General features: G+C 41.0%; 2 pseudogenes; one reads left to right on the forward strand and one right to left on the reverse strand.

Annotated features, from left to right (window-relative positions):
- The first annotated feature begins 1092 nt into the window (after nucleotides 1-1092).
- On the forward strand, nucleotides 1093-1187 carry LOC111760446 (U6 spliceosomal RNA; annotated as a pseudogene).
- Nucleotides 1188-19490: 18303 nt separating this feature from the next.
- LOC105745860 (mitogen-activated protein kinase 1-like) overlaps nucleotides 19491-27694 on the reverse strand; it is an 84471-nt pseudogene continuing 76267 nt past the window's right edge.

Consider the following 27694-nt stretch of genomic DNA (forward strand, 5'->3'; position numbering starts at 1 on the left):
ACAGTGGTGGTTAGGAGAGGCCATTCTTACCCACAATATCTTTTGTTACCAAAGCCTTTAGACAGCAGTTCTTTATCATTTGCGTGCTTTGCAGAAACTGGTGAAAGCTATGAACTCACTCTCCAGAAAAATATACACACACATCCAATTCTCCAATTCTGCTTAGGATTTCAAACGGTTTATAAAATCTCCAAGCCCATCATGGTTCCTCAAGAACTATGATGTCCAATATGATAGCTGTAGTCCCATGTGGTTATTTAAGCTTAACTTAATTTTTTAAAAATCTAACTCCACAGTCACACTAGCCTCATTTCAAATGCTCAGTTGCCAACTTCATGGAAAGTTCTATCTGATAGCTCTGCTGTACAATTCCAACCACCCCAGGAGAAGAACATCTGTCCTTAAGATGTGCCGGCCTCTAGCGCTGATCCCATTACACTACCAACTATTTAGTGTTTCTGAGTATATGAAAGGTTCTGCAGGAAAGGAGGAGGCATACTAACAATACTTCTGAATAACCCTAAAGTCCATCAGCTTTAATACCCCTTAATAGGCTTCGATGAAAGGGACCTTAGCTAGAGCGGTGCTTTGCAGAGAGCAGCCAATCAGAAATCCCTCATTCATCTCATCTCTATGTTTAGCTCAGCTACCATCTCCGTTCCCCCACACTTGCACGACAGTCCAAGTAGCTTTGCTCTGGGAAAAAGCTACTGCAGTAGGCAAGCTATCAGGAATTTGCTCTAAATCCATAGAAAACGGGCATTTATTGAGTTGATAATGCACGCTGGCACTGTCCTCGGCGTCCTGCGTATATTAGCTTCTTTACTCCTCACTCAATTTTAGGAGGTACTAGGATTATCCCCTAAATACAGTGTTGGGAACTGAGGTTTGAGGCTTAGTGGAATTGAATAATTGGTCGAAAACCAAATAGCAGTTTAGAGAGAGAAACCAAATAGCAGTTTAGAGAGAGAAATATTAATGAGCATAGAATTTATATTCTTCTCTAAATCAAATGTCTATAAAATATCAAAATGGTCTCAGTTGAAACTGGCATCACAGAAGTAGACACATACAAGTCTCAAGAAGTCCCAAGTGCTCACTTATACTAAAATTGGAACGATACATAGAAGATTGGCACGGCCCCGTGCAAGGATGACACGCAAATTCGTGAAGCATTCCATATTTTTTGCCATAACCTGCAGAGTTGAGTGGGAGAGAGTGTAGACTATGATGTAAACTACAGTCCGCGCTTGGTGGCAAGGCTCCAAATTGTGCTTATCAATTGCAATGAATGTGCCACACTGATGAGGGATGTTGCCAGTGTGGGAGGATGTGGGAGAAGTGGGGAGCGGGGCACATGGGAATACCCTATATATTCTATGTAACATTTATGTATTCAAAGTATCTTTTAAGGAATAAAAACAAAATACATTAAAAAAAAAGAAGTCCAAGACCCTGATGTGGGCCCGTGTGCTCTGGGTCCTCTGTCTCTCAGTTGCCCTGATGCCTTGTGTGCCTGTCTTCTCCTGGAGCGGAGCAAGGAAAACCAAATGCTCAGGACTCTCTTCCCAACCAGTCTTCAAAAATAGACAGCTTCTCCCCGCAAGACCATGAGTAATCATGAACTACAGAGACTCGTTGTCATGGTGTCAGTAAAGTGCGAGACGCATGACCCTGGGCAAGGTACCAAACTGACACCCCAGTGCTGTTATCCGTGACATGAGAATAGTAATAGCATCTGCTTGATAAAATCTACTGTTAGGATCCAACTGCATGGAAAGCAAACAGCAGCGTGCCTGGAACAGAGCAAGCACTCAGTAAAAGACTACTGATTGCCATAACTCATGCCTGGGAAGCTAACATTTCCCTGAGGGGAGGCACCTAAACACTGCTGCAGGGAATCTAGGAACTGTGCAGACCTTGGGTGTGGCCACACCCATTCACCCTGGAGCACCACACAGCAGGGCAATCCTCTTCTCACTGACCCACAACTTCAACACATCTACCAGGGAACTGAACCTCTGAGATTCCTCCCATTGGCCCCTTCCAATGAAAAGTTCATTTATCCCAATGAAAAGTGCTCTTCACATGACCAACGGAAATTCAATTCACACTTCCAATTAAAAGTTCTGGTTACACCCCCAAAGAAAAGGTCCCATCACACCCACGATGAAGTTTGCCTAACACAAGCAATGACAAATTCCCTTCACAACTCCAATATATTCCCTGCAAACTCCCATGAAAAGTCTCTTCACGCCCCCATTGAAATGTTCCCTTCATACTCGAATTGAAAAGGACCATTCACACACCCAAATGAGAAGTTCACAGGAGAGCTAAGGGCTTTTCTCAGGAACCGCCCCTGACGTGATCTTGCCCTCACAGGGCCTCGGAACAAAACTCTGAAAACGGGGCGGTTCAGAAATGCAGACGAGAACCCATCCCTGAAAAGCTCAAAATCTGGTCACAAATCAGACGCTGGGGCGCGGGATCGGACCCAGAGGCGCCCTCAGCGACATCTCACGGTCCGCAGGGGCTATCCAGCCCAAAAACCCTCTAGGCAAGGTCCGGGCGGGAAGCTGGGCGCCGAGGTGCGGCCCTGCAAGGGAAGGCGAGGGGTGCTCGCCAATGGTCGCCCCTCCCGGGCCCTCCAGCGGGGTTGGGTTGGGATGGTGGCGGCAGTTGGTGCAGCGCAGGCCGAGGAGGGGGGAGCCGAGCCAACCCGCGCCCTCGCCGCAGCGGCGGCCACGCCCCCCGGCGCGCTGGACTCACCTCCTCAGCGCGCGCTCGGTCCAGCTCTCCCGCCCAGGGCCCACGTGGAAGCTGGCGGGGAGGAAGACGCTACCGGAAGTGCCCCTGTTTCCGGTCCTTCCTCCTCAGGGGTCCCAGGGAGGAGCAGGGCCAGGTGGCTGCGCCCTCTTCTGTCCCTGAGCAACCTGAGCACTTAGCAACCTCCTTCCATCTGTTTCCACCCGGTCATTTAGCCCCAAGCTTGTCTGAGTTGGTGGGGTTTGTTCAGGTTTCACATTTCTGGGCAGCAGCTCATGCTCCTATGTGTGGTTTGCTTTGTGTTTGTCTTGTTTGGTGTTCACCCCTCATTAGAGGAATCTGTGCACTTCGATTTCGCCAAATATGGAAAGGCTCCACACATTGTTCCTTCCAACCCTAGTTAGACACCCTCTGTTTCCCCCTCCTTGCAGGAATCTAATGACATGATATTGGCTTCTCTTCTCGTGCCACGGGTCCTGAAGGCACTGTTATTTATTGATGTCTTCAGTCTCCTTTATTTTCGGAATGGGTAAATCTTGTTGATGTGGCCTCAAATTTCACGAACTCTGTCCCCACCCCGGTCACCTCCAGTTTACTATTGAGACCATCAAATGAGGCAATTTTCCCCTCACAATGTATTTTTCACTTCTAAAATTCCCAGTTTGGTTCTTTTTTATAAAGTCTATTTCTTCTCTGAGCTTTTCTGTTTTTCATGTCAAGAGAATTTGTAATCACTTGATAAATTATGTTTATGAAGGCTGCTTTAAATCCCTTCCCAGGTAAATCTAGCATCTGATTTGTCTTGGTCTTATCATCAGTTGATTAACTTTTCTCATTCAAGTTTTGAGAGTTTCCTGGGTCTTTGTATGAAGGCTGATTTTTTTATTATATCCTTGGTGTTTTGGCTAGAACACAAGGGTCCTAGTTCAAGTTTTCATTCGATTTTCTTTAGGTTTGACGTGCAGGTTCCTGGCCTCCTTTCATGGACTGTGGTTTTAATGACAGTCTAATTTTCACATGCTATGGGTGTTATATTGTTATGCCTGGTTTGTCTCATGCAGCTGGGAGTTCCACTCATCCTTGATGATGTGGCTACAGGGAACCATAAGGAGTGTCTGCAGGCCAGGCCACCACGTGCCTCTAGGTGAGGAATAGGGAATCTGCTTCCCTCTGAAGTAGAGTGCTTGCAGTGTTGAGAGCTACTTGTGGCAGGAACCCTCTTTGTCGATTGGACTGGACTCTTGTTGTGCCATAATCCCCTTTACTGGGGCCTCCCCCAATGAGTGTCTTTGGGTGGGTGATGGCAGTCCCAGACCCAGCAACAAGGGGCAGCATCCTGAGATAAAGCTCTTTGTTTCATAGGATCCCTCTTACAGTCATCCCTTGGTCTGATGGTGTCTCTGTGGGGGGGGGGGGGGGGGGGGAGTAGTTCTTTGGCCTTGTGGGGAATGGAGTCCTTTTTCACATGGAGGAGATATCATCTCATTTCAGTGGCAGCCTTTGCTGAAGCATGAGGGCCTTGAAGTGCTATAGGCCAGTAGGGAAAGATCGCTGGTATAACTTTTCTGTGGTCCCCTCATTTTGGGTATTATCATGCCTCTGTTGCCTTCTTTCCTTTAGAGTGTTCAGTCCCAAGGGTCAGGGCCTGGATTTAGGGAACGAATAGTATGTTGTAATCATCTATGAGATGTCACAAATTGGGAGCCCTGTTCTCTTTCTGTGTTCTATCACCTTCAGAATTATCTGCTCCATAGATAATCCCCATATTGGTTCCCTGATTTGTGGAGTGAGGGCTATTATGGTAGGAAAGTCCAATTGGAAACCTCTAGAACTGCACCTGCCTAGAAAAATTGTAAATGCATTATCTCAAGGGAGGGGCATGATGGTGGCAGAGTAGAGAGCTCCAAGAGGCAGTTCATCCTATTTCAGCTATTGATTAGTAAATTCGGCTGGCTAAAATCCAATCCCAAGTACAGCTAAAGTATAAATGTGTCCAATCCACAAAGAAGCTGGTAGTCTCCATTTTAAATCCTTCCCTTGCATGAAGGCAAGCAGGTTTTAATGAAATCATAGTGATGGTAGTGCTTCACTTCTTTCCACCCAAGTCAGACTGCAGCACTAGGCTGGGCTCCAGCCCCTCCATCATCAGGGAGGAAGCAGAGGGGACCTGCACCAGCCTCTCTGGGTAACTGTAGTTGCTTTTGACTGCATGGACTAGATTGCTGTGCACCCCTCTGGCTATATCCCTTTCCCCAATAGGACAGGGAGCAGTGTTTCTTCCATTTCTCTGGGCAACTACAGGCACCTTTGGCCTGCACAGACAAGACTCGTGTACACCTTTAGTTCCATCCTTGCCCATGATAGGCAGGAGGAGGAGGGAAAGTGCTTTCTTAGCCTATCTGGGAAACTGCAGGCACCTTCAGCCTATACAGACTAGACTCTTCGATGCACCTCTGGCTACATCCCTGTCCCTGACAGGATAAGTGGGGGGAGGTATTTCCTAGACAACTGCAGGTGCTTTTGGCCCATACAGAAAAGATTGTTGAGAACACCAGTGACTCCATCCCCACCCCTCACTGGGCAGGAGGGATAGTGCTTCCTTAGCCTCTCCAGCCAACTACAGATGCTTTAGGCCTGAACTGACTAGATTGTTGGCACACCAGTGCCTCCATCTATGACCCTGACAGGGCAGGAATGATAGAGCTCCCTTAACCTCTGCAGGCAACTGCAGCCGTTTTCAGCCTACAGGGACTATACTGTTGAAAACACCTGTGGCTACATCCATGCCTGAAAGGGCAGGAGGATGGAGAGTCTTCCTTCAGCCTCTCTGGGCAACTACTGCCATTTTTGGCCCACACAGACTTGACTGTTGGAAACACCCATGGCTCCTTCCCTGCCTCTGACAGGGCAGGAAGAGGAAAAATGCACCCTCAGTCTCTCTGGGCAACCATAGATGCTTATGACACAGAGTCAAGAATGCTAGGCACATCAGTGACTTTATCCCCTCCCCTGACAGGGCAGGAAAGATAGTGCTCCCTCAGCCACTCTTGGCACCTTTAGTCACTTTTGGCCTGCACAGACTAGATTTTTGGGTACTTCTGTGGCTCCATCCCCACCCACAAAGGACAGGAGGGAGAGTGGCGTTTCCTCAACCTCTCTGGGCAACTGCAGGCGCATTTGACCCACCCAGACTAGACTGTTGGGCACTCATGTAGCCCTCCCTGCCTTGTTAGAGGGGAAGTGCTCCCTCAGCTTCTCCAGGCAACTGCAGTCACTTTTTGCCCACGCAGATTGGATTGTTGAGTGTGTTAGTTCTATCTCTGACCATGGCAGGGGAGGAAAGGGAGTGGGGCTTCATCACTCTCTCCAGACAACCACAGACGGTCTTGGCCTGCCCAGCTTGGATAACTGCATACAGCTGTGGCTCCATCCCTACCGCTGGCAGGGGAGAATTATGGGAGAAGCTTCATTGGTTCTTAGGGCAATGTGGGCAGCTTCAGCCTCCATGGCCTACTATGTCCACTGCATCCTCAGCTCCCACTCTGCTCCCATCAAGGGAGAAAAAGCAAGAAACAGATGAAAAAGAACTGAAAAAAATTCATATTGACTAAACACAAGCCATTATAAAGTTCCAGAATAAGGGGAAGCAAGTATCAAAGTGGGGCTGTAGCACAAAGACAATCAAAAGAAAACATATCCTAAGAGGATACTATAAACAACTGTACACCAATAAAATAGACAATTTAGACAAAATGGACAAATGCATTGGAATATACAAACAACCTACACTGATCCCAGAAGAAATATAAGACCTCAACAAACGAATCACAACTAAAGAGATTGAAACAGTCATCAAACAACTCCCCAAATTGAAAAGCCTTGGATGAGACAATTTCACAGGTGAATTCTACCAAGCATTCAAAGATTTATTACCAATCTGACTCAAACTCTTCCAAAAAACTGAACAGGAGGAATGCTACCAAACTCATTCTGTGAAGCCAATATCATCCTAATATCAAAGCCAGACAAAAATATAAAATTAAAATACCCATTTCCCTAATGAATACAGATGCAAAAATCCTCAACAAAAATCTCTCTAGTTGAATCCAACAACACATTAAAAGAATTATTCATCATGATCAAGTGGGTTTTATCCCAGGCATGAAAGGGTGTTTCAAAACAAGAAAATAGAATAATACATCACATTAATAAATTGAAAAAGAGAAATCACATGATCATCTCAATTGATGCAGAAAATGCCTTTGATAAAATCCGGCATCCTTTCTTGATAAAAACACTCCAAAAGATAGGAAGTGAAAGAAACTTTCTCACATGATAGACATGATAAAGGGCATATAAGAAAAATTCACAGCTAACATTGTACTAAATGGTGAAAGACTGAATGCTTTCCCATTGAGATCGAGAACAATACAAGGATTCTCTCTATCACCACTATTGTTTAATATAGTGCTAGAGGTTCTAGCTAGAGCAATAAGGCAAGAGAAGGAAATAAAAGGTATCCAAATTGGAAAGGAAGAAGCATAATTTTCACTATTATCAGATGATATGAACCTATACCTAAAAAAGTCTTGAAAAATCTACAACAAAGCTACTAGAGCTAATAAATGAGTTCAGCAGATTGGCAGGATACAAGCTGAATATGCAAAAATCAGTAGTGTTTCTACATACTAGTAATGAACAATCTGAGAAATAAGCCAAGAAAATAATTCATTTACAATAGCAACTAAAAGAACTGAATATTTAGGAACAAACTTAACCAAGGACTTAAAAGGCCTTTATTTAATAAAAACTATAATACATTGCTGAAGGAAATTTTTAAAAAGACCTAAATAAATGGAAGGACATTCTGTGATAATGGACTGGAAGAATAAACATTGTTAAGATGGCAATACTACCCAAATTGATATACGGATTCAATGAAATCCTGATAAAAATTAAACAGCCTTTTAAAAAGAAATGGAAAATCCAATTATCAAACTTATTTAGAATGGTAATGGGTCCCAAGTAAGCGGAAACATGTTAAAAGGGAATAATGAAGTTAGAGGACTCTCATTTTTGGAATTTAAATCATATTACCTGGCTACAATGGTAAAAACAGCATGGTACTGGCATTAAAATATACACATAGACTAACAGAACTGAATTGATAGTTCAGAAACAGACCCCCACATCTATGGTCAATGATTTTTGACAAGGCTGTCAAATCCACCCAGCTGGGGTAGAACAGTCTATTCAACAAATGGTGCTTGGAGAACTAGATATCCATAGCCAAAAGAAAGAGAACCCCTTATATCACACCTTAACAAAAATTAACTCAAATGGATCAAAGACCTAGATATAAAAGCAAGAACCATAAAACTCATAGAAGAAAATTTAAGGCTACATCTTCATGATCTGGTGGTAGGTGGTAGTTTCTTAAATGTTACACCCAAAGCAGGAGCAACCAAAGACAAAATATACAAATGGGACCTCCTCAAAGTTAAGCCCTTTTGTGCTTCAAAGGACTTTGTCAGGAAGGTGAAAAGGCAGCCTACTCAACAGGAAAAATATTTGGAAAGCACATATCCATAAGGGTTTGATTTCTATGCTATAAAAAAAGATCATACAACTCAACGATAAAAGGGCAAATAATCCAATTTAAAAATGGGCAAAACACTTAAATACACATTTTCCCAAAGAGGAAATACCAATGGGAAATAGCCTATGAAAAAATGTTCAATATCACTAGCTATTAGGGAAATGCAAATCAAAATTACAATGAGATATCATTCCACACCACACCTCATAGAATGGCCATGATTAAAAATACATGATTAAAAAATCAAGTGCTGGAGAGTATGTGGAGAAATAGGAGCACTGCTTCCTTGATAGTGGGAATGCAGAATGATGTAGCCTCTGTGGAAGACAGTTTGGCAGTTCCTCAGAGACCCAAATATAGAACTGCCATATGATCCAGCAATCCCTGTACTAGGAATATGTCCAGAAGAACTGAAAACAGGTACATGAACAAACATTTGCACACCAATGTTCATAGAAACATTATTCACTTTTGCCAAAAGATGGAAACAACCCAAGTTTCCATGGTAAACAAAATGTGATATAAATATATGATGGAATACTATGCTGCTGTAAGAAGAAATGAAATTGTGACACATATGACAACATAGATGAACCATGAGGACATTATGCTGAGTGAAATATGCCAGACACAAAAGGGCAAATATCATAGGTCTCACTAACATGAACTAAATACAAAGAGTAGAAACATGGAGTTAAAATCAAGAGTATAAATTACTAGGCAATAAGATGAGGCCTGAGATGGGATACTGATATTTAATGTATGTAGAATTTTTAATTAGCCTGACTTTAAAGCATGGAAATGAATAGAGTTGATGGTAACACATTATAGTGAATATAACTATTATGGCTGCTTTGTAAGTATGATTGTGGCTGTAAGGGGTAGTCTGGAGACAGAAATGCCAATTGAAAGAAAGCTAGAGAATAACCTAAGAAATGAATAACTTAGTGAACCCCGTGGGGGATGAGGAGTGTGGTTAATAGTACAAATATAAGAATGTTCTTCTGTGAACTAGAACAAATGTATGTCAGTATCACAGGGTGGTAAGAATATGGTGATGCAAAGGAAAATGCAATTATATAACTTATGGACTATAGTTGATAACAATATTGTAATAGTCATGCATCAATATCAAAGAATGCACTGTATCTGAACATATGATTAATAATAGGGGTGTATGACATTTTTAAATTTTAGACTAAGGAAAAAGTTTAAAATTTTAGTGAAGTGATGACTGCCCAACTCTGTGATGAAACTGAGAATCACTGAGTGTACACTTCGGATGGATGGTACAAGACAGGGGGCTGTATAACACAGAGAACCATGTGCTAGATGATGGACTGTGGTTAACAGTAAAAATATGTGCATGTTCTCTCATGAGCTATAACAAATCCATAATACTAATACATGGTGTTAATAATAGAGGGTGTATGAAAAAAATAAATGTATATTTTGATGATGCTCTTTCATATTCTGTAACAAATGTCTCACAATAATACAAGGTGTCAGTGGAGGGGTGATGCATGGGAATTCTACATATTATGCATGACTGAAGTTCAGAAAGCAGCATCTATGTGCTCAGATGTTTTCCTCAAGCATTCTTTTAAATTTGGGTATCTGGAACCAAGGTATATATCCAAAATAGAGGCTTAATTGCCTAAATTAATCGATGCATCAGTGAGGTGAACTGTTATGCAGAGAGCTAAAATGATTCCTAAATATATATATATAAACAAAAACAAGGAGCAGATGTGGTTCAAGTGGTTGAGCACCTGCCTCCCACATGGGAGGTCATGGGTTTGGTTCCCAGTTCATCCTGAAAAAACAAAAACAAACAACAAGTCAAACAAATAAAAAAATCCAACTCAGGGTTGCTGATGTGGCTGTGTGGTTGAGCACACATATGAGGTCCCAGGTTCAATCCCTGGCTCCGGGTACCTCAAAAAAAAAAAAAAAAATCAAACAGTTGGATTGTAATGAAGGCTATAGTGGTAGTCTGTTGTGGAAAACTGGCTTACCCATTCCTTATTGTAAATGTTACACCTGTTTATTGTAGATGTGGCAGTTGTTAGATGTTGTAGTTGTTCCCTATTATTGTAGATGATGTTGCAGTTCTAATGCCAAACAGCTCTTGGTAGTTTCCAATAAATAGGAGGTGGAAACTAGGGTCAAGGCTCTCAGTTCCAGATGCTGTGAGTCCCCTGCTCCCATCTTTATCTCCTGTTTTGTGCCTTTTTCTCTGTCCTTTGTTTTGTAAAGTTCTGCGCTGCCTTCCCTTCGAGCAAACCTATCGCTGAGCTTATCTCAGCAGTAATCATTGTGCAAAAACTTTAAAGTTCCTTCTCTTTATGAAATTTCTCATAAGAGAAGGTAGGAAAATATTTTTTAAAAAAAGAAAAACAACATAGACGAAGGCCATACATACATTGCAATTGCAATTACAATTACACTGAAGCAAATGCTGGAAGAAAAATTCAGCCTGCACTTTGGTTTCACGTATCAGGTTTGGGTAAAGTGAATGACACTGTAAACACATTTACACTAATTCTGCAAAGGGTTTACTGCTGGGTGTTTTTGTTTGTTTGTCTGTTGTCTGTCATTGGGAGCATCTCCAGGTTCTCCATATCACTTTCCAAGTGCTGTGGTGCCCAAAATTGAGCATAGTTCTCATGAGGGCTGAATATGGAGAGAATGTTCAGATCTTACAATTCTTCTGTGTAAGTCCATGTTTGCCTGAGGCAGAGTGAAGTTTTGCTGTTGTTGTTATTTTAACATAGCATATGAAGGAGAGTTTTCATGTTTTTAAAAAATTTATTGAAATGCATGACCCACACACAAATATAAACAATAAGTGTATAGTAGTAGTTGTGAACTTACAAAACAAACATATATAACATCATACAGGACTCTCATAACTCACCCTACACCAACACCTTACATTGTTGTTAAACCTTTTTAACTAATGATTAAAGAGCATTGTCAAAATATTACTACTAACCAAAGTATTTTCCCCCAACCGTCCCTATTATTATTATCTTTATGTCATTTATATATGAACATACATAAACAATTAAGTGTATAGTAAAAGTTGTGAACTTACAAAGCAAACATGCATAACATCATACAGGGGTGCCATACATCAACCCTTCCACCAACCCCTTGCATTGTCGTGAGATGTTTATTACAAATTATGAAAGAATATTGTCAAAATCTTCTTACTAATTATAGTCCTTATCTTACATTTGGTGTCTTTTTCCCCAAAAAAACACCTTATTATTTTTTTGAAATATATTTTTTATGACAAGTTCTAAACTTATAAAACAACCATGCACGTACGCAGAATTCCCAAGCAACACCCCTCTATCAACACAATACACTGTGGTGGAACATTTGTCACAGATAAGAAAATATCATCTGATTGTTACCATGTCCGTAGTATACATTTGACTCACATTTTCCATACTGCCCCATTATCAACACAGTACATCTTTGGCATAAATACAAGAATATTATATTATTACTGCTAACCACAGTCCATAGGTCATTCCAGTTGTATTTTTCCCAAGCGTTCCCAACACCCTGCAGTAGTGATATACATTTGTGCTAGCTCACAAAGGACATTCTTGTATCTGTACCATCAGCTGCAATTCTTATCCACTTCTTGGTTTACTGAGTAGCTAGATTATGCTCTAGCAGTCTGCCAATTGGCATTTACATCCCTACACTACCATTTTCAGCCACATCCCTATTTATAACCTAGCTATTACTATTTTCACCATCCATTCTATACATTTCCACACTTTTACAGTAAAGCTAATTGAAACATATACATAAATTAAAAATCAGTAGTCCATCTCAGTCCTTCTCTTTCCATTAAGAATCTACCACCTATCACCAGGTCTTGAAGATATTTTCTTAAAATTTCTTCCAGAAGTTTTATGGCTCTTGCTTTTACTTTTAGGTTTTTGATCCATTTTGAGTTAATTTTTGGATAAGGTGTGAGACAGAGGTCCTCTTTCCTTCTTTTGGCTATAGATATCCAGTTCTTTCAGCACCATTTTGCTGAAAGGACCGTTCTGCCCGAGCTATGTGAGTTTGACAGGCTTATCAAAAATTACTTGACCATACATGTGAGGGTCTGTTTCTGAGCCATCAATTTGGTTCTATTTGTTTATGTATCTGTCTTTATGCCAATACAGTGCTGTTTTTACCACTACAGTTTGGTAGTATGATTTAAAGTCAGGAGATGAGGGTTCGCTTTTTATGATGTTTCTGGCTCTTCAGGACCCCTAACCCTTCCAAATAAATTTGCTAATTGTGTTTTCAATGTTTTTTTAAGTGGTGGGATTTTTATCAGGGTTGCTTTGAATCTGTATATCAATTTGAGTAGAACTGACATCTTAATGATATTTAGTCTTCCAATCCATGAGCATGGAATGTTCTTCCAATTATTTATGACTTCTTTCATTTCTTTTAACATTGGGTTGCAGTTTTCTGAACACAAGTTCTTTACATCATTGGTTAAATTTACTCCTGACTACTTGAGTGTTCTCTGTCATATTTTATTTTCACCACTCTTTTGATACCTTTAATTACTTTTATTGATATAATCTTCATTTCTAGACTCTCTTCCAGGCCTCTCTCTCCTCTTTTCTTTTCAGGCTCTAGCACGCCCTTTAGTATTTCCTGAAAATCTGGTCTTTTGCTTAGAAATTCTCTCAGTTTCTGTGTATCTGTGAATATTCTAATTTCACCCTCATTTTTGAAAGACAGTCTTCCTGGATATAAAATTCTTGGCTGGAAGTTTTTCTCTTGTAGTATCTTAAATATATCAGACCACCGTCTTCTTGCCTCCATGGTTTCTGGTGAGAAATCAGCACTTAATCTTATTGGGTATCCCTTACATGTTATGCATTGCTTTTCTCTTGCTGTTCTCAGAATTCTCTTTGTCTTTGGCATTTGACATTCTGATTAGTTTATGTGTCTCGGAGTTGGTCTATTTGGATTTTTTCAGAAGGGAGTACGCTGTGCTTCTTGGACATGGATATCTATGTCCTTCAATAGGGTTGGAAAAGTTTTAAACATTATTTCTTTAACTATTCCTTCTGCACCTTTTCCCTTCTCTTCTCCTTCCGGGACACCCATGACACGTATGTTTGCACATCTCTGGTTGTTGTTTAGTTCCCTAAGACCTTGTTCAATTTTTTCCATTCTTTTCTTCATCTGTTCTTTTGTATGTTTCCTTTCAGAGGTCATTTCTTCAAGCTCTCCAATTCTTTCTCTGCCTCCTCAAATCTGCTATTATATAATTCCAAAGTTTTTAAATTTTCATTTTTTGCACCTTTCATTCCCATAAGATCTGCTATTTTTCTATGCATGCTTTCAAATTCTTTGTGCTCATCCAGTGTCTTCTTAATATCCTGAATCTCTTTCGACATCTCGTTGAATTTGTTTAGGAGTTTTGTTTGAACACCTATGATTAGTTGTCTCAACTCCTTTATATCATCTGAAGGCTTATCCTGTTCCATTAACTGGGCCATAGCATCCTGTTTCTTGGTGTGGATTGTAATTTTTGGTTGGTGTCTTGACCTCTGGATTACTAGAGTATTTATTCTGGGTGCAGCTTTTCTCTTTAGTTTACAGCTTCCTGCCCTTTCTCCCTTGCTGGTTGTGCAGTAGGAGCCAAGGAAGTAATTGGTGCTATAAACTGTGGAGGCTCAAGCTGTGCTCATTGCCCCAGGGACAGATGGAGCTTCTCCCAACTTTCTCCTTTCCCAGAGGTAGGGACAGAGTCACAGTTGTGTGGAATAATCCAAGTCGTGCAGGCCTAGACTGTACTTGCCCAGAGAGACTGATGAAGCTTCATGCCCCTTTCTCCCCTTGCTGGGGCAAGGATGGAACTGCAGTGTGGGCAGCAATCTATGTAGTGCAGGTCCAAGATGACCACAGTTGCCCCAGTAGACTTTTAATTATTCAGTTTGTGCCAGCCAAAGATACCCTCAGTTACCTGGATAGACTGGTGCTGAGATAGCCAACCTCCTCCCTGCCAGAGGTGGGACTGAAGCCTAGGCTAGGGCTGCAGGCTGATCCGGGTGAAAGAAACTGATTCCTACCGTCACTGTGATATTTGGTCGGGCTGTCTTCCCCTCAGGCTGGGGGTGGAGTCAAAATGGCAGCCACAGGCCTTTTACTGACTTGGACAAATTCACACCCCAGCTGTTCCTAGGGTTATTCCTTAGCCATCCATGTCTACGAATCAGTAGCCAAAACTGGCAGCCAGCCGTCTCCTCCTCCCCTGTTTCTGGGAAATGGAGCTTCCAATTCTGGTCACAGAACAGCTCCTGGGGCAGCTTGCACCACCAGAGTAGGACAATCACCAGCCTCTGTGGCTTGGCCGGCAATTTCCCAGACAGGCTGGCACAGGTCCCAGCAGCTTCCTCCCTGCTGCAATCTGACCTGGATGGAAAGAAGCGGGTCCCCACCAGCACTGGGATTCTCAGTCCGCCCCACTTCCCCTGTGCTGGGGGCAGAGTTAAGATGGCGGCTCCAGGCCTCTTTTTGACTTGGACAGCTTCAAACTTTAGCTGTTCTCAGGATTATACTTTAGCCCACTGAATTTCCTCATCATAGCTGAAATTGGTGCCCAACAGTCCCTTCCTCCCCCATTTTGGGGAAGTGGAGCTTTCAATTCCAGCTGCGGAACAGCTCCTGAGATGGCCTGTGCCTACAGTGGAGGATGGGCACTGGCCTCTGGGTCGTGGAGCAGTCTACTTATGAGTCTTCTCTGCAGATGGGCAGTCTCCTTCTTCCACTCCTTCAAGGATGTGGCAGGATGCTCTTCTGGTCTCCTGGAGCCCCCAAACAGGTGCTTCAGCTAGCTCCAGAGAGCTCTGGGTGTTTACTAACTGCCCTGTAGCAGGAGCTGACTCTAGGAGCACCTTGCTCTGCTACAATCTTGCTGTAATCTCTCACAGTTTTTTTTTTGTTTGTTGTTGTTGCTGTTGTTTGTAATACAGGGACACGATTTATTATAAATTTTTTAGTTTTTTTTTTTAACAGGTCAAGTGCCATAAACATTCAAATAATCCATTTTTTAAGAAGTACACTTACAACATCGAAAGAATTAAGATGAAATATAAACCATTCTACTTAACTTTTATTCAGATTAACCAAATCACAAATGCCACAAATAAATGTTAAATTGTAACAATATAATGACTAAACATTCAGATTCTTAATAAAATCTTCCTTTAACATTTTTAACTTACCATTATGCTAAATAATCTATGCAGAGTTTTGGGGTACAATACCAAGAAGGCACCAATGGTATAAAGCAGATAGAAAGCAGTTTCAGAGTATGCTTGAGTATGCTACATGGATAAACAGCATAAAAAAGGCAACAAGTTTTAAGTAAACCTGGTGCAACCCTTGAGAATTTGCTCTGAATTCTCAGTCTTTTCTGAACCATCATGTTGAGCTGGATTAAAGGAGGAGAAACCATGTATTTACTTGATTGTTAAATGCATCTCGTCTTTACTGGATGAGTATCATATTTCAAACACTAGCATAACAATTTTAAAGCACAGATGCTTTATGAATGTGTATAAACAGAAGGATTGCTCAGATTTTTCAAAACCACTACAGTTACAAAAATATTTCCCCTAAACTTGGGATCGCTCCAAAACAGTGATTTACAAATATGAAAGTATCACGAAAGGGCTCAAAAGCATGTGTACATACGTGTGTATGTGTGTATGTGTGTATGTTAACATACTGTCAACATACTATATAAAAGTTACCAGTTTTTTTGAACAATTTTTATTGTATTTTTCTGAAGATACATAGATCACAAAAAATGTTACATTAAAAAATATGAGGTTCCCATATAACCCACATCCCACCCCACCCCACGCCTCCCACATCAACAACCTCTTTCATCATTGTGGCACATCCATTGCATTTGGTGAACACACCCCAGGGCACTGCTGTACCGCATGGATTACAGTACCAGTTTTAAAACTGTATCAACATATAAGAAAATAAACATGGAATTGCCTCTGAATGGTCTGAACACCAGGTAGCAAGTGGAACAGGCAGTACACAAGTGAGTCCTTAAAGACCACTGATAAGCTACAGGGAGCTTCTGAGCACTAACAGTTTCTTCCATACCCTCAGCCATGCCTGAAAACAAAAGGAGTTCATATGAACCTGCCATGCACTGTGTACTGCACACAAAATACAGGGGATCCTTCTACACTTCTACCCATACACCAAACGGCCCGTGGGTCAGCACAGAGTCATCCTGATGAATTCCCTCAACTCCACCCCACTCCCTTGTGGACAGTTTGTTTTTTACAAAATGAAAGGGCTGGAATGTTTCACCTGGAATTTCTAACCTACATTTTAGATAACAAAAGAAGTCATTAGAAAAAAAAGACAGACAAATTTTTTTTAAAAAAAAAAGCCCTTAGTCTGTGAGCTTTTATGAATGCAGGACTAACGAAGGCGTTCAGTACCACCAATATGACTTTAAATGACCTAATCTGTATAGTTTTAGAAATGTAAAAATATCCAAATTGATGAGTCTATTACATATAATAGCTAGCACTTTTCGCAGGTACCCTGGTTGTGACAGTCTTCCGCCTGTTAAATTACATTTGTCATGATCAATATAAAGCACATAACTTATGGCTACTGTGATTCCAGAATGTGTTTAGTGGTTTCATGCCAATCAGACTCCATGGTGACAGCAAGGGGGACAGGAAAGAGCCCACGGTCCCCAGGCATCAGTATCCAGGGCTATGGCTTTCTACTTAGAAGAGGACTGCAAAATTAACCACATAATACCACTAACATTCCATTTTAAAAGAAAGTACAAAGAAACAAGAGTAATAAAACAAACTGTCAATGCTCCTTTTAAAATGAAAACTGAATTATCACAGAGACAACTCTGCATGTGGCAGCCTTGAGCAGGGAAGGGAAAACCATGGACTTCAGGGCACAGAACCTTTGTGTGGTTTAGGTTTCTGAGGATGAGCCAGAGGCCCTCTTTTAGCCACCAGCATCTTGGGCTGCGTGCTGTGGGTTGAGGGCCACTGGGTGGCCTTCTGCAGCACTCACCTGTGCTCAGTGCCCGCTCTGGGGAACACAGGCATGCTCTCTTTACAAAGAACCAATATACAACCTGAGATGTTTGGCTTCTTCCTCAGGGTTTGGCAGAATATTTTAGACCTATGACTTGAATAAAGGAAAACATCAGAGATGATTCTCTGCTGTGCAGTGGAAAAGGACCCTGTAGAAATGACTTTCTACATCATCGCTTGGAAACTGAAGTTGGGAGGTTTCCGGGGAGGGAAGGTGAGGCAGTAAGCATTTTTGTTCTAAAACACAAACTGATCCTGCTTACCCATGCAGACACACTAGCCCAGAGGAAGTCGACACTGAATCTTAGCATGAATGTGAAGGTAGAAGATATACATTTATTTCCATGAATTACAAGTGCATTTCCGTTCATATCAGCAGGCATTCTTTATATAATCCATTCTCCATTGCTATCAAAATCAAACAGGAAAAAAAGGACAGCTGAGAAATGAAAAGCTAAGAATAGAATTATTTTTTCTGAGTGTTCTACTGGAGAGCATTTTCTGTGGAACACAACTCAGAGGTAACAACAGATTTTTTGTTTCAATTATAGGCATGTGGTAGTTGGACAGTCATCTCTGCGCAGAAAGCTGTAACAGTCATGCAAGGGTACAGTAATTACTGAACAAGGCAGATTTCTCATCCCACAGAGTAGTGGGGAAAGTCGAGAGGGGATATCACACAGGGACAGAACACAAAGATAACCCCACAGTTTACAGTGTCAGTGGCAAATACTTTAAAAGGCCAGTAAGAGATATGTGTAGCTTCAAACATGACTTAGTGCTAGCTTGTTCTAATAATCTTTTTACTCAGCAGTATCAGAAACATTTGAGAGTACTTGACAACAAAACAGTGCTTCATGCCACAAGCTCATGAAGGCTTTGTTACAAATTATTATATGGTAGATTGGAAAATGAACTTGAGATGCTGACACGCTGTCAAAGGAAATAGGGCTGTACACTTTCTCACTTAAAGGCTCAGAGTTCCTCTCTGCTAACTCCTCAGGCATCGCATGTAGTTACTGAAATCCACACGGTGGGAAGCAGCTCATGGGTGTATCCCATGACATTCGGGTCAGCCTCTCCCTAATTCTCCAGATACTTGCCATATCATGGCGTTGTGAATTTTGTATCTCTTTCACCAAATGCTGAATGAAGCAGCCACTTTGAATCTTTTTACATAAGTCTTGCAAACACTTGGCTCTCTGTCTAACACACATTTTGGAAAGTGTTCTATGTCTATAAATGGTACAAGGAATCATGGTACATCTACCGAGTGAAATTTCTGGGTGCAATATACTTCTTCCTTTTTATTTGGAAAAATGACTGAACTTTCTAAAAGCTAGGCAGGCTGCACATGCCTTAAATATTAGTGACTAATATGAAAAGACAGCTGACAAGCGCCCTCGGAGGATTGCCGAGTCGGGAGCCCTTGTGGCAGCCTGAGACGTGATCCGAGGGCATTTGCAAGAGTTCCGGCTCTGAGCAGACAGTTATGGTCAAAAGTTGAAGTGCAAATAAGGGGCCATCACTGACTTAAAGTGCCTTAGGTAGCAGCCTTCTCTATCACAAAGTGAGACACCAGTGACGATGGGGAAGCTAGAAAAGACCCATCTCTGGTGAGCCTGCCTGGGTCACCTTGGTGGTATGGAGGAGAGGACTCAGGAGAGAAAGGAACCACAGCATCTTTCAAACTAGAAAGTGATTAGTGACTAAAGCAACAGGAAGCAGCAGGCGCACTGAAAGTACATACTGCTGTGCACCACCAAGGATGACACACGGGGCCAGGGACAATTCTCTGAACTGAAGGAATTCTTTGAACGCATAAAAGCCACAACTACCAGAAATGGCCCCTCCAAACAGTTCAAAGGAGTCAAGGTGGATAAGTTGAATTGGGCTGGAGACAGGACCAGGGTTCAAGAATCGGGAGGAAGAAGACCGATGTCTAAGCACATCCAGTCCTCTAAGCCCTTGTCCTGACAAATTTAAGATCTGTATCCTGACTGGAATCTAGCGGTTTCTTTGAAAATGAATTCTTTGAGTTTTTCCTTAGGCAAGTCATCCAATTTCTTGTCAAACTTGAATGATGCTTCAGCAATAGGCTCATCACTTGAATCATAATATTGCACCAGATATGAATGGGCCAGAGCCTGTTCTACTTCAGTCCTCTTATGAGGGTTGAATGTCAACATTTCATACAGTAAGTCCAGAGCTTTGGAGTCAGCATTTGGGAAGAGCCTGTTCCATGGTACCTTATTTTTGTGTGGAAGAGAAAGCAAATAGTTTCTAGCTTTTAGGTTTATTATACAATTCAGGTCTTCCTATGATGGGGATCCAAGAATACCCAATATGTGGTTCAGCTGGCCAAGGTAATGCTTTCCTGAAAAGATGGGTCTGCAAAGAGCATCTCTGCCAGAATATAGCCTACTGACCAAATGTCAATGGACTTGGTATAGCCCTTGGAATTCAACATCACCTCCAGAGCTCTGTACCAATGTGTGGCTACATACTCTGTCAGGAACCCTATCCAACCATGGTCCAGGTCTGCCATGCAGGCCAAGCCAAAGTCACAGATCTTGAGATGACAGTTGGTGTTGAGCAGCAAGTTGGAAGGTTTGAGGTCACAGTGCAGAACATTAGCTGAGTGGGTATATTTTAACCCTCAGAGGAGTTGGTAAAGAAAATAGCAGATATGCCCATTGCTGAGGTGTTGTGTCTTCAAGAGCTTGTAAAGATCTGTTTCCATGAGTTCCTGTACTATATATACATCTTTCATTTGCTTGATGGTTAGACCTCAAATAATATCATTGATTCCAATGACGTTCTCATGTCTAAAGCACAATAAGACTTTTTATCTCCCTCAGTGTCCTCTGGCAATTGGTCTGGTGCACAAAAGGACTGTGTTTTCTTGATAGCTACTTGAACTTTGTTGATATTATCATAAGCAGAGTAGCAGATGCAATGGTATCAAGATGTGTGACAGGAGAGGCGGGGCAAGATGGCGTCTGAGTCCTTTTTCATTTATTTAGCTTTTTTTCTCTTTTTCTTTTTCTTGCTTGTTTTTCCCCCTTTTCTTTGACCCCCTTTTCTCTTCTCTTTTTTTCTCCTTTTTAAATTTTATTTCTTTATATAATAGGTGCTTTAAGAACGAATACACTACAAACACACATGATAACATGGATGAATCTTGAGAACCTTATGTTGAGTGAAGCAACCCAGGCACTGAAGGACAAATACATCATGACCACAATGATATGAAATAAGCAAACCAAGCTGCCTCAGAGAGCTGGAGACTGGATGATAGGCTTAAAGGAAATTGGGGGGTAGAGGAAGGATATAAGCTGACACCTACATAGGTGAAATCTATGATAAGCTGGAGGTAAGTATTTGTACAAGGAAGGGATAAAATGGGGGCATAGGGATACCTTTGGGTGGGGCTTTGTGGGCTTGAGGGGGGCTAGGGATGGGAGGATGGGTAATATGGACCAAGAAATTAGGGGGAGGGTGGAGGAACATACGAACATAGGAGATATTCAGGTATTTGGTTGAGAGTATAATGCTGAGAAATTTTTTTGAAAAATATAATAAGGAAGGTTACGTGTTTAAGATGCTTACAGGGTTCCCGGTTACTAGCTCCTGGGGGGAATCGGCTGGGAGGCGTCGGAGACTCTTTGGGACCGGCTGTCTCGGGATTTTTCCTGGTCCGGAGGTGTCTGGACATCGATTTGGAGGGAAGGTGAGCTTAACTAGCAATAAGAAATTGGAATAAGAAGAACAAAGTGACAAAGAGAAGATATAACACTTACGCAAAAACAACAGCTAATTAATCTCCAAGACTAGACAAAGAAGCTAAGGAACTGATTAAACCCGTCAAGAAAAAATGTTGACAAGACAGCAACAAAAATCTACAAACCAAACCAGTAATCAGGAAAACATGGCTGAATCCAGTCAACAAACTGAAAATCAGGAAGGGGGGCAGGACTTCGCACAAGCAATGAAAGATCTCAGAACATTTACCACCGACAAATTTGATGAAGTAATGAAAGAGGTTAACAGCGTGAAGACAACACTTGGAGGGGAAATTGCAGACATGCGCAAAAAAATAACAGATATGATGGAAATGAACACCACAATTCAAGAAATCAAAAATACACTTGCAGCAAATATCAGCAGACTAGAAGAGGCAGAGCAGAGAATTAGTGATGTGGAAGACAGTGCATTGGAAATCAAACAGATAATAGAAGTGGTCAATAAAAAGGTAGAAAAAATCCAGATAGGACTTAGGGACCTGAATGATAACGCAAAACGCTCAAACATACGTATTATAGGCATTCCAGAAGGAGAAGAGAAGGGAAAGGGGTCAGAAGGAGTGTTGCAGGAAATAATGAATGAAAACTTCCCAAATCTACTGAAAGAGACAGATGTACATATCCAAGAAGCACAGCGCACTCCACTGGTCATAAACCCCAACAGGCCCACCCCAAGACATATACTTGTCAAATTATCCAATGCTCAAGACAAAGAAAAAATTCTAAAAGCAGCAAGAGAAAAGAAAACCATCACATACAAGGGAAACTCCATAAGATTAAGTGCTGATTTCTCATCTGAAACGATGGAGGCAAGAAGGCAGTGGTATGATATAGTCAAGGTACTAAAGGAAAAAAATCTCCAACCAAGAATACTCTATCCAGCTAAACTAGCATTCAAAAATGATGGAGAGTTCAAAATATTCACAGATAAACAGAAACTGAAAGAGTATATCAACAAGAAACCTCCCCTTCAAGAAATTCTTAAGGGAATTCTGCAGGAAGAAAGGAAAAAACAGGACAGTCAGAGATGGAGGAGAGTGTAAAAGCAACAAGAAAGACAAAAATAGAAGGGGAAAATAAAATAATACAAACAAAATATAACAAACACAAATCCAACCAAAATATGGCTACCATAAATAACTCTCTTAACGTAATAACACTGAATGTCAACGGATTAAACTCACCTATCAAAAGATTCAGACTGGGACACTGGATAAGGAAATACGACCCATCTATATGCTGCCTACAAGAGACACATCTTAGACCCAGAGACTCATAGAGGTTGAAAGTGAATGGCTGGAAAACAATCATACAAGCAAACAACAACCAAAAAAAGGCAGGAGTAGCTATATTAATATCAGACAAAATAGACTTTAAATGCGAAACAATTGTGAGAGACAAAGAAGGATACTATATTTTAGTGAAAGGGACAATTTGTCAAGAAGATCGAACAATCATAAATATTTATGCTCCTAACAAGGGCGCCTCTAAATATGTGAGGCAAACGCTGGAAAAACTAAGTGAAAGAATAGATGCATCTACAATTATAGTGGGGGATTTTAATACACCACTATAAACTCTGGACAGAACATCTCAAAAGAGAATCACTAAAGAAACAAAACATTTGAACAGTATATTAGAAGAGCTGGATCTAATAGACATATATAGATCATTACACCCAAACACAGCAGGATATACATTTTTCTCAAGCGCTCATGGAACATTCTCCAAGATTGACCATGTGCTAGGCCACAAAGAAAGGCTTAATGAATTCAGAAAGATCGAAATCATACAAAACAATATCTCTGACCACAGTGGAGTCAAGCTGGAAATTTGCAAGGGACAGAGACCCAGACTTCACACGACAATTTGGAAATTAAACAGCACACTCTTAGAAAAACAGTGGGTCAAAGAGGAAATCTCAAAAGAAATCAATGACTACCTTGAAACAAATGATAATGATAACACAACATACCAAAATTTATGGGATGCAGCAAAAGCGGTACTGAGAGGGAAATTTATAGCCATAAATTCATATATCAAAAAAGAAGAAAGAGCAGAAATTGAAGAATTAACTGCACATTTGAAGGAATTAGAAAAACAACAACAAAGTAACCCAACAGGAAGAAGAAGGAAGGAAATAACAAAGATAAGAGCAGAACTAAATGAAATAGAAAATAAGAAAGCACTTGAAAAAATAAACAAGACCAAGAGCTGGTTTTTTGAGAAGATCAACAAAATTGACAAACCTTTAGCGAGACTAACAAAGAAAAAAAGAGAAAAGATGCAAATACACAAAATAAGAAATGAGAAAGGTGATATCACCACTGACCCCACAGAAATAAAGACTATCATAAGAGGATACTTTGAAAAACTATATTCCAACAAAAATGACAATTTAGAGGAAATGGACAAATTCCTAGAAATACATAAGCAGCCCATACTGACGAAAGAAGAAATTGATGATCTTAACAAACCAATCACAAGCAAAGAGATAGAATCAGTCATTAAAAATCTCCCAACTAAGAAGAGCCCAGGGCCAGACGGCTTCACAGGTGAATTCTACAAAACATTCCGGAAAGAACTAACACCAATCCTGTTGAAACTATTCCAAAAAATCGAAACAGAAGGAACACTGCCTAATTCCTTCTATGATGCCAACATTACCCTAGTACCAAAGCCAAACAAAGACACCACAAGAAAGGAAAATTACAGACCAATTTCTCTAATGAACCTAGACGCAAAAATACTTAACAAAATACTTGCTAATCGTATTCAACAACACATTAAACGAATTATACACCATGACCAAGTGGGATTTATGCCAGGTATGCAAGGATGGTTCAACATAAGAAAATCAATCAATGTAATACACCATATAAACAGATTGAGAGAAAAAAACCACATGATTATATCTATAGATGCAGAAAAGGCATTTGACAAAATACAGCACCCCTTCCTGATAAAAACACTCCAAAAGATCGGAATACAAGGAAACTTTTTGAACATGATAAAGAGTATATATGAAAAACCTAAAGCCAACATTGTTTACAATGGCAAAGTCCTGAAATCCTTCCCTCTAAAATCAGGAACAAGACAAGGATGCCCATTGTCTCCGCTCCTATTTAACATTGTCTTGGAAGTACTGGCTCGAGCACTGAGACAAGAACCAGATATAAAAGGCATTCAAATTGGAAGGGAAGAAGTCAAAATTTCATTATTTGCAGATGACATGATCCTATATATAGAAAACCCTGAGAGATCCTCAACAAAGCTCCTAGAACTCATAAATGAGTTTAGCAAAGTCGCAGGTTATAAGATCAATGCGCAAAAATCAGTAGCATTTCTGTACACCAATAATGAGCAAGATCAGGAGGAAATCAAGAAACAAATACCATTCACAATAGTAAATAAAAAAATCAAATACTTAGGAATAAATTTAACTAAAGAGGTAAAGAACTTATACATCGAGAACTATACAAGATTGTTCAAGGAAATCAAAGAAGACCTAAATAAATGGAAGAATATTCCCTGTTCATGGATAGGAAGACTGAATATTATTAAGATGTCTATCCTACCAAAACTGATCTACACATTCAATGCAATCCCAATAAAAATCAACACAGCCTTCTTTAAGGAACTAGAAAAACTAACTATGAAATTTATTTGGAATAAAAAGAGGCCCCGAATAGCCAAAGACATATTGAAAAAGAAAAACGAAATAGGAGGAATCACACTTCCTGACTTCAAAACATACTACAAAGCTACAGTAGTGAAAACAGCATGGTACTGGCATAAGGAGAGACACACAGACCAATGGAATCGAATTGAAAGTTCAGATATAGAACCTCATGTATATAGCCATATAATATTCGATAAAGCCACCAAACCCTCTCAACTGGGAGAGAATGGCCTATTCAACAAATGGTGCCTGGAGAACTGGATAGCCATATGTAGAAGAATGAAAGAGGATTACCATCTCACACCTTATACAAAGATCAACTCTAGATGGATCAAAGACCTAAATATAAGAGCCAAGACCATAAAGACCTTAGAAAGCAGTGTAGGGAAACATCTACAGGACCTTGTAATAGGAAATGGCTTCATGAATATCACACCAAAAGCACGAGCAGCAAAAGGACAAATAGATAAATGGGACTACCTCAAAATTAAAGCCTTCTGCACCTCAAAGGAGTTTGTCAAGAAAGTAAAAAGGGAACCCACACAATGGGAGAAAATATTTGGCAACCATATATCTGATAAGAGACTTATAACTTGCATATATAAAGAACTCATATATCTCGAAAACAAAAAGATAAACAACCCATTTAAAAAATGGGAAAAAGATTTAAACAGACACTTCTCCAAAGAAGAAATACAAATGGCTAAAAAGCACATGAAAAAATGCTCCAAATCCCTAGCTATCAGGGAAATGCAAATCAAAACTACAATGAGATACCATCTTACTCCCTTAAGATTGGCAGCCATGAAAAAAACAGTAGAATACAAATGCTGGAGAGGATGTGAAGAAAGGGGAACACTCATCCATTGCTGGTGGGAATGCAGAAGGATCCAACCATTCTGGAGGACAGTTTGGCAGTTTCTCAAAAAATTATCCATAGATTTGCCATATGACCCAGCAATACCACTGCTGGGTATATACCCATCAGATCTGAAAACAAGGACACAAACCGATACATGTACACCAATGTTCATAGCAGCATTGTTCACCATCGCCAAAAGTTGGAATCAATCCAAAAGTCCATCAACAGATGAGTGGATCAATAAAATGTGGTATATACACACAATGGAATACTACTCAGCTGTAAGAACCAATACACTACAATCGCACGTGATAACATGGATGAACCTTGAGAATCTTATGTTAAGTGAAGCAACCCAGGCATTGAAGGACAAATACTATATGACCTCAATGATATGAAATAAGTTAACTGCCTCAGAGAGCTAGAGTCTGGAAAAGTGGCTTACTGGAAATCGGGGGGTGGAGGAAGGATGTGAGTTAATGTCTGTAGGGGTGGAATCTGTGATGAGCTGGGGGTAAGTATGAGCACAAAGAAGGGACAAAATGGGGGCAAGGGGTTACCTTCGGGTGGGGTTTTCTGGGTTTGAGGGGGGCTGGGGATGGGAAGAGGGGTAATATGGTCCAAGAAATAGGTGGGAGGGAGGGGCAACATACAAACATGGGAGAGTGCCAGAAGTTTGTTGAGAACTAAATGTTGAGTAAAACGTATCAAAGTATAAGTAGGAGGGTCACCTGGTTAGGACGCTCAGGGGGTATGGTCTGATGCAGGACGGACTCCGGAGGGAATAGCTGAAGGCTCATTTTGCCAAGGTGCGTTCTACCATTGGGTGGGGTGGACCCATATCCTGGGGAAGACTAATGCCGTCGAATAGAGAGAACTGTATCTCTCGTGAGAAAGGACGGCTCCCAGGGCATTAGATTGGCAGGCGTTGTGGGCCCTAAGGGGAGGGGAAAATGGACGTGCAATGGATAGAACAAAGGTAAATAAGGGGGCAAAAGAGGAGTTATGTGAGAGTACACGAGGATGAATATAAAACAGCTAATATTACACCAAAAACATATAGGGGACGACAGACTAATAATGAAAACCATAAGACAAAACATAGGATAACTAAAAAATTTAGAAAACTGTACAACCTAAAGTATGGACCACATAGTAAGCACAAATGTTACCTTGTTTGAAAACTATAGTTTCGGAATCTGTACATCAGTTTCAGGAAATATGATATGAATAAGTTAAAAGATTATTGCTGTGGAAGGGAAAAGGTTTTATGGTGGATCTGGGGAAATACTGTATATTGTATATACGAATTTTGGTGATCTAAGACTCTTCTGAAGCTGACTTTATGTTGGGATTCACTTTACGGGAAGTTGTGGATCACAGAGTGGTTCAACAATGGCAGCGGAGGAATACTGATATGGGATGTTATTGACAGGATATATATGGTTGACAGGGAGTTATACAGGGCATATGCCCAGGGTATATGGTAATGTCTATATATACTCATAGTGGAAACAATTAAAAACAACAGCTGGGGGGGTACTGGGCTCCTGGCCGGGGGGTCACTGTTGTGGGCCCTGGGAGAGCAGCGGCAATCCTCCAGGTACAACGGCAAGAACCAGGAAGGAAGGAGGGCCCAACAGTGGGCCCTTGATATTAATGGCTACACTTTTGAGCCTATGCACCTGCAATATGAACAAGGCCTAGAGTAGCATTGTGCCTGGGGGTTTCCTCCTGACAGCCTTCATGTTACTCAAATGTGGCCACTCTCACAGCCAAACTCAGCGTGTAGATGTGATGCATTCCCCCCAGCGTGGGACACGACACCCGGGGATG

This window comes from Dasypus novemcinctus, chromosome X (assembly GCF_030445035.2).
Source record: "Dasypus novemcinctus isolate mDasNov1 chromosome X, mDasNov1.1.hap2, whole genome shotgun sequence".
Lineage (NCBI taxonomy): Eukaryota > Metazoa > Chordata > Mammalia > Cingulata > Dasypodidae > Dasypus > Dasypus novemcinctus.